Below are 8,287 nucleotides of genomic sequence, written 5' to 3' on the forward strand. Positions count from 1 at the left end.
CACTACGGAAGTAGATTGCCCCATCTTCCTCCTGAGGAGTGGCTGGTGGGTTTGAGCCACCAGCCTTCTGGTTAGCAGTCAAGTGCTTTAGGCACTATGCTACCAGAGTTCCTACTCCGTGAGGTAGATACTATCATTTCATTTTCTTGAGCATGTTCCTTACCTTCTGAAGTTCAATGTTCTCATTCTGTAAAATGAAATGAGTATCATTGCATTTTACAGTCATTTCATTTTACAGAGTGAGAACATTGAACTTCAGAGGTTAAGGAACATGCTCAAGAACACACAGTTGTGTGTCTTGAATTGCACCCACCTTGAGCTCCTAAATCTGTTTAAGACCGTGGTTCTCAAATGTTTCTGCACAATAGAATTATCTGGGGAGGTTTTAAAAAATCCCTAAATTAAAAGGTTTAATTTTAAACGGAGAACTCTTCCTTACACTGATCCTGAACCGAAGCTAGTTTTGGAAAACATTTTACTATTTTAAAATGACCAGAAAAATGATATGCCTTGCATAGATTGCATCCAAGGAACAGAGACTCTCCAAGCAGAGGGAATTTGGCAGGTAGTAGAGGAATGGAGCTCTGGTGGTGTGGTGGTTAAGGTGTTTGGCTGCTAACCAAAAGGTTGGTGATTTGAACCCACCAGCTGCTCTGCAGAAGAAAGATAAGACAATATGCTTTTGTAAAGATTTACAGCCTTGGAAACCCAATGGTGGTCACTGTGGGTTGGGATCAACTTGATGGCAATGAGTATGGTTTTGGTTTGAGAGGAATGGATACCAGGTACTTGTCAATTATACTTTATGAGTCCCAATCATTCTATTCAATAAAAAATCTATTACCATTTCCCAATGAATACATGAAAAGATGCTCCAATTCATTAGCCATTATAGAAACACAAATAAAAAATGCAATGAGATAGCATCTTACCCCACTTTAGAGTGGCAATGATCCAAAAAAAAAAAAGAGAAAAACAACAGGCGTCAGTGTGGTTGTGAAGTAACTGAAACAGTCATCCATTGTTGGTGGTTATTAAAAAGGTATAGCTGCTATGGAAAGCTGTTTTCAGTTCCTCAAAAAGTTGAATATAGAGCTACTATATGACCCAGCAATCCCAATCCTAGGTATATACCCACAAGAAATGAAAGCAGGAACTCAAACAGAAACCTGTACACCAATGTTCATTTAGTACTTTCCATGATGGCCAAAACGTAACAACTGAATTGTTCATTAACAGATGAGTGGATAACAAAATGTGGTACAATGGAATATTACTCAGCCACATAGAGAAATGAAGCCCTGATATGTGCAACCATGTGGATGAACCTTAAAAACATGCTGAGTGTAATAAGTCAGTCACAAAAGGACTGATCTCACTTATATGAAATAAAACAATATACATATTAAAAAAAATGGTTATAAATGGTTACCAGGGGAAGGAGGAAAGAGGAAAGGGAGAGTTTTTGTTTGGCGGGTACTGAGTTTATGTTAATGGTGGTGGGATAATTTTGGAAAAAGATAGCAGTAATGGTTGCACAAGATGAAGAATGTAAATCAAGTGTCACTGAATTATACACATGGAAAGTGTTGAATTAGGAAATGTTGTATGTGTATTTTCACCCCAATATGAAAAATTACATTATTTAAAAAAAAAAAAAAATTCTCATGCCCAAGCCTTACGCACACAAATGACAGCAGAATGCTGGGAGTGAGGGTCAGGCAGCAGCTGTTGTCCCCAGGTGATTCCATGGGACAGCAAAGATTCAGAACTACTATGTTAAGAAACAGTCAATGTGAGGTCTTCTTTGCCCAGCTCTCCAGGCAGACTTAATTCCTTTTATATGCTCATTCTAAGAAGCCCTGGCAATGCAGTGGGTAAGCTCTGTGCTAACTGAAAGGTTGGTGGTTGTCAGTAAGCTAGAGGAAGTTAGCATGAAGTGATGAGGACTTGGGGAGGGAAAGTCTTCTAGGGGAATGGGAACATGATTAGAAGTGACTCCCTACAAAATGCCATGGATGATGGTGTGCCCAGGAAAGAGTGAAATGGTGTTCCTGCTAGGATGTCCATGGTCCTTCGTCAGCCATTATTAAAGGATTGGTTAGGATAAATGACAAGTCCTGGGTGTCAGGATGGATGAGCTCCTTTCCCCCTTTGGTTTTCTTTTCAATAAAGCTTAGGATGGTGTCATATTCAATAAAAACACGAGTCCAATATCACAAGTAATTGAATATAATTTTAAACATACCCTGGAAAATCCCAAAGGAATATTACGTGCATAACCTATGCAGTATTTTTTGAAATTTTCTCACTTTCTCTCTTCCCTCGTCATTTCTACCTGAAGAATTTTATGTATCTTTCAATACTTTTATAAACAGTCAATGTGAGGTCTTCTTTGCCCACCTCTCCAGGCAGAATTAATCCCTTTCATATGCTCATTCTAAGAAGCCCTGGCGATGCAGTGGGTAAGCTCTGTGCTGCTAACTGAAAGGTGGGTGGTTGAAACCTACCAAGCTGTTCTTTGTGGGGAACAAAAACAAAATGCTTCCATAAAGGCTACAGCCTCAGAAACCCAGTGGGGCAGTAGCACTGTCGTATAAGGTCACTGTGAGTCAAAATGACTTGACAGCAACTGGTTTGGTTTAGTTTTATATGATCATTCTACACTTATATATAATTCTATTATAGTAGTTACCATACTGCATTATAATTTGACATTTTATAATCATTTTGTTTAGTAAAACTTAGTGCCAGGCACTATTCTAATTGTTTAACAGGCATTACCTTGTTTAATCCTCGTAATTTACCTATTCAAAAAAAAAAAAAACATCAAATTGATTCTGATGAGATGGGATGAACTCCTCTTAAATGATTACTATTATTATTTTTATTTTGCATATGTGAAAACAGCTTCAGGAGGTGTCCTGTGTATTTCCCAAGGGGGTTGAAATTTCCTTTCAGATGAGTTTGGAGAAACCAAAAAATCTATCAGGGGGTCCCATTACCAGCATGAGGTTTGTTAAGAATAAAAGGGAAAAAACAAAATCAAGAGAAAGGGAGAGATAGAAAGTTTACAAAGTGATAGATAGAGGTAGACATAGGCTTACACAACTTGTTTGCACTTCTGATCCAGTAGGCTGTTTGGCTGGAATGGATCTGAGAATACCCACAAAACCTGCCCATCTTTTGGCAATATTTATACCTGAGTCCGGGGGATTGAGGACAGGGCCTATGTGACCAGGACTGGAAGCCTATGTAGCCAGTTTCTAGACTTAGTGGCACCTTGGCCACTAGGAAGGGTTCCGGCAGCACTTGTGGAACAACCTATATTTGCTTTGATAAAGTACTGCCAGTTTAGGGCTTTAATTGCTCGGGGCTAGCTGAAGAACAGGTTAATCCCTAACGGGGAGGAGGTGATCTAAACATAGCAGTGACAAAGAGGGGAATGGCTAGCAGTTTCTTACAAGCACAGCTAAACGAGATGGTGTTTGAAACCATTTTTTGGGGGCGTTGAAGTCACTGACCCCACAGGAGGTATAGGCAACTTTTCCAAGGTGATTCAGTCAGAAAGTAATAAAGTGGAATTTGAGCCCAGGTAGTTTAACTCTCTTGACTAGATAGTAAACTTCTTGGGAACTGGTCTGCAAGATTTATCTTTGTATTCCCATATAGCTAGTTCAGAGTCTGGTCATTAGGAATAGTTATTAGGTAAATGAGCACAATATTCAAACCTGTGGGTGGACAATAACTAGATTATTGTTCGCAAATTGCAATGTATAATTTATGCTGCTATGACATATTTTACAAATTACTTTCATTTCACTGAGGTTATTTTGGGGTAAATTCCTCTAAGTGGAATAACTGACTCAAAAAGTATGAACAGTTTTATAGGTAATTGCATATTGGTTACTTCCAGAAATATTGAACAAATTTAGAATTCTACCAGCTATTTTTAGGTACACCTATTTCATCATGGTATCCTCAATTTTTTGCTTTTATTTTAACCAATTAAATTTGCATTTATAGGGGACCAATGTAAGCTGGGGTTGGCCTGTAGACCAGAGGCCATTGATGAGTGATGAATATGTCTCAGGACTGATTTGGATTTTGAGAGCTCTGCTAAAGATTATTAGCTCACTGGGAAATTATAGAAGATTCTATCTTTGAATCTGTCCTGAAGGAAATGCAGCCAGAATGCTCCTTGGATGTGAGAAAAGCAAGACTTTGTCTCATCTACTTTGGTCATGTTGTCAGAAGGGACCATTCCCTGGAGAAGAATATCATGCTTGGTAAAGTGGAGGGGCAATGAAAAAGGGGAAGGCCCTCAATGAAATGAATTGACACAGTGGCTGCAAGGGTGGGCTCAGGTATAGCAAGGATTGTGAAGCTGGCACAATATTTTTTATGTATTTCATTCTGTTGTACATAGGGTCACTATGAGTCGGAGCTGACTCGACGGCATCTAACAACTATCTTTGAAGTGGAGTGAGTTCTTTCAATCTAATAGATAGAACTAGGCCTAGGAACAAGAAAAAGTAGGCACTTTGTGTTCCTATTTCATTCTCAAATTAGGTTGTGCTGCTACCTATAACTGATCTCCCAAGCCTTTCTACCACCATCCCGTACACTGGAGGCCCCAGTTGTCCCTCAATAAAAAACAATTATAAAGAGCAGAAACCCCCAGTTAAGTTACTAAAGTATAAATTACTTATAACAACTTAGAAATGCCAACTTCTTTTTGGAGAAGGATCAGAAGGGAATGGGACAAAGATAGGAGATAGGGGCTTTCTAGCCCAGGCAGTTGACAAGATGATGGACCTGGCCAATGAGGTAGCACAAGTTTTGTTTTTGTTTTCCTTCAGCTTTTAGCTGAAAAATTAGGGTAGATTCTGGAGCTCCTAATAGGAATACTTAGAAATCGATTTACATGATTGAGACACTTTTTGTCTTTCTTTAACTCTTAAACATAATTGCTCTAAGAGGACACCAGGTGATGTCATACTAAGTCATGCTTTTCTTTGATGTGCATTTAGTCCTTGTACCATTAGTCTTTGAATTGCAGCATGCATGGAATCCACTATAGCAAAAATGCAGGCCTTGACTCATAAGCAAGTTGACTACCTGAGTAACTTTCAGGTCACTGAGACCCTCTCTGGATCACTAGAAGCAGTGTGGCACTGAGAGTGAAAAATCTCAGTGATATGAGAATCTTTAGCAGTGGACCCTAAAACACACAGTTCCGGATGAACAGAATGTGACAAACCTGGTGACAATAAAGCCAATAATAACAGCAACAGAAACATTGTCTAAGCCATTATCAGCTGTCCCTGGGTTCACACCACAGGTTTTTATCTGAAGCCTTGCTTCCAAAATGTCCCCTCATCTTAACATTAGGATAACTTTCACAAATGTAAATCAGATAACTCCCTTTCTTAATATCTTTCAGTGGCTTGAATAAAGATGACCTAGAAAAAAATCCAAACCCTTTGCCCAGACTACTAGGTCCTCTAAGTTCAGCCTCTCTCAATCGGGGCTGACCTCTCCTCTCTGGCTCTCTCTCCCTGCTTCTCCTAACTCTGGCCACAACACCTTTCTTTTGCTTCCTTAAAACAAAACAAAACAAAAAAAAACTCACTGCCGTGGAGTTGATTCCTGCTCCCAACCCCAGCTTTGCACCAATAATTCCCTCTGCCTGGTTCAAAGTCTTTTCTTGTTCAGGTCTCAGATCAAATGGTATCTCCCCAGAGATGTCTTTTAGTTACCCTCTATCACATTTAGGAGCTCTAGTAGCTTAGTGCCTAAGGCACTTGACTGCTAACCAGAAGGCTGGCGGTTCAAACCCACCAGCCACTCCTCGGAAGGAAGATGGGGCAAAATCTGCTTCCGTAGTGATACTGCCTCGGAAACCCAAGGAGGGGTCGCTATGAGTCAGGTCTGACTCGACGGCACATAACAACAACAACTATCACACTTACACCTGCTTATTCTGTATTCCCATCACTAGAATATAAACTCCATCTTCAGTGTTCACAACTCCTACAGCAGTGCTGTGCACATAGTTGGTACACAATAAACCTAGATCCTTACAACAGCCCTATTGCTATTTTTTTGAGTGAGTCTTACAGAGATGGCTCAAAGTTGCATTACTTTAAGTGTCCTAAGCAGGATTCATGGGAGCTCTGGTAGCACAGTGCCTAAGGCACTTGACTGCTAACCAGAAGGCTGGTGGTTCAAACCCACCAGCTGCTCCTCAGAAGGAAGATGGGGCAATCTACTTCCATTGTGATACTGCCTCAGAAACCCAAGGAGGGGTAGCTATGAGTTGGGACTGACTCGACGGCACAGGCACATAACAAAACAACAACAACAAGCAGGATTCCTATCACTGAGATTTTTCACTCTCAGTGCCACACTGCTTTTAGTGATCCAGAGAGGGTTTCAGTGACCTGAAAGTTACTCAGGTAGTCAACTTGCTTATGAGTCAAGGCCTGCATTTTTGCTATACTGGATTCTATTCATGCTGCAATTCAAAGACTAATGGTACAAGGACTAAATGCACATCAAAGAAAAGCATGACTTAGTATGACATCACCTGGTGTCCTCTTGGAGCAATTGTGTTTAAGAGTTAAAGAAAGACAAAAAGTGTCTCAATCATGTAAATTGATTTCTAAGTACCCTGGTTATGCATTGTGAATAATCTCCTTCTGGGAAATGCTCAAAGCTGCTTAAAGTAAGTAACTAATAGATTTTCTTTTGTTTTAAAAGTAGGCACATACTGATGCACAACATTTCCCAGTGGAAAAGATAAGAGAAGTAAAAAATATAACTTTTTAAGACAACAGGTGGTCTGGTCTCCTACCAAGGCCAGAAAGGGACTGTAACTATAAAATATTAACCTCAGATCAGTGACCCATAGAAAACTGAAGAATAGATAAAAGAGAACATTAGCATATTAAAAATCACTTTCCTGGGTGGAGATTTAACATTATAATCAAACATGCGAAGTACTGCCATCCATGTATACTTTACTGTGCATGTTGTTGTTATTTGCCGTCGAGTCGGCCCCGACTCATAGCGACCCCTCCTTGGGTTTCCGAGGCAGTCACTACGGAAGTAGGATTGCCCAACCTTCCTTCCAAGGAGTGGCTGGTGGGTTTGAACCACCAGCCTTCTGGTTAGCCGTCAAGTGCCTTAGCCACTATGCTACCAGAGCTACTGTGTGTATGACATGATTCTGGAGTAACCCCTCCCCAATAAAAGGAGATCGGAAAGCACCTTGGCAGACAGAATCTGAGGGACGTTCTCTCTTGTCTCAGCTTCTGCACATTTTCAATAAAGCTGTGCCTTCTACTTTTCACCTCGCTGTGTCTTTATTGGATTTAGTCACACTGGGTGACAAAACCAGTGTTCGGCAGGTAACAGTACCATCAACAGATGAGTGTATGAACAAAATGTGGTACAAAGTACTGATGCATGCTACAATGTGGTTGAACCTTGAAAACATTATGCTAAGTTAAATAAGCCAGACATAGAAGGTAACATATCCCATTTATATAAAATACCCTGAATCAGCAGGTCAATAGAGACAGAAAGCAGATGAGTGGTTGTAGAAAAAAAGAGAGGGACTGTCAAGGAATGAAGTTGTTGTTGTGTGCCATCGAGTTGGACACTATGCTACCAGAGCTCCTAAGGATCACTGCTTAATATATATGGGGCTTGTTTTTAGGGTAATGAAATGTTCTGGTACTAGATAGTGGTGATGGTTGTACAACATCGTGAATATACTAAATGCCACTGAAGTGAACACTTTAATATGGTTAAAGTGGTCAATTTTGTTGTGTTCTTTATCATAATTTTAAAAAATGAATTAGAAAATAGAAAATGGTAATTGTACTTGTCAGTTGTTTTCTTGAACAAGATAAATAAGATAAATGAGTTTTGCCATAACTGGCAAAAAAAAAAAAAAAGATGAAACAGAAATACACTAAGAATTTGAATTATGATATACACAGATATAAACAGACACATCATATTGAAAATCGTGATGTAACAGGTTGCTTTCTCATAAGGAGAACAAAGGAAAGGGTGGAATCAGGGCTTTGAGCTGTTTTTTTCCAGTTTGACCCCCTGCTGAGAATTGCCCTTTCTACCATGTTGTTGTTGTTGTTAAGTGCCGTCGAGTCATTTCCGAATCATAGCGACCCCATGCACAGCAGAACGAAACACTGCCCGATCCCGCGCCAGCCCCACAATCCCTGCTATACTTAAGCCCATCATCACAGCCACC

Source organism: Orycteropus afer, unplaced genomic scaffold (genome assembly GCF_000298275.1).
Source record: "Orycteropus afer afer isolate SDZICR_OR568_19922 unplaced genomic scaffold, OryAfe1.0 scaffold00234, whole genome shotgun sequence".
Taxonomy (NCBI): domain Eukaryota; kingdom Metazoa; phylum Chordata; class Mammalia; order Tubulidentata; family Orycteropodidae; genus Orycteropus; species Orycteropus afer.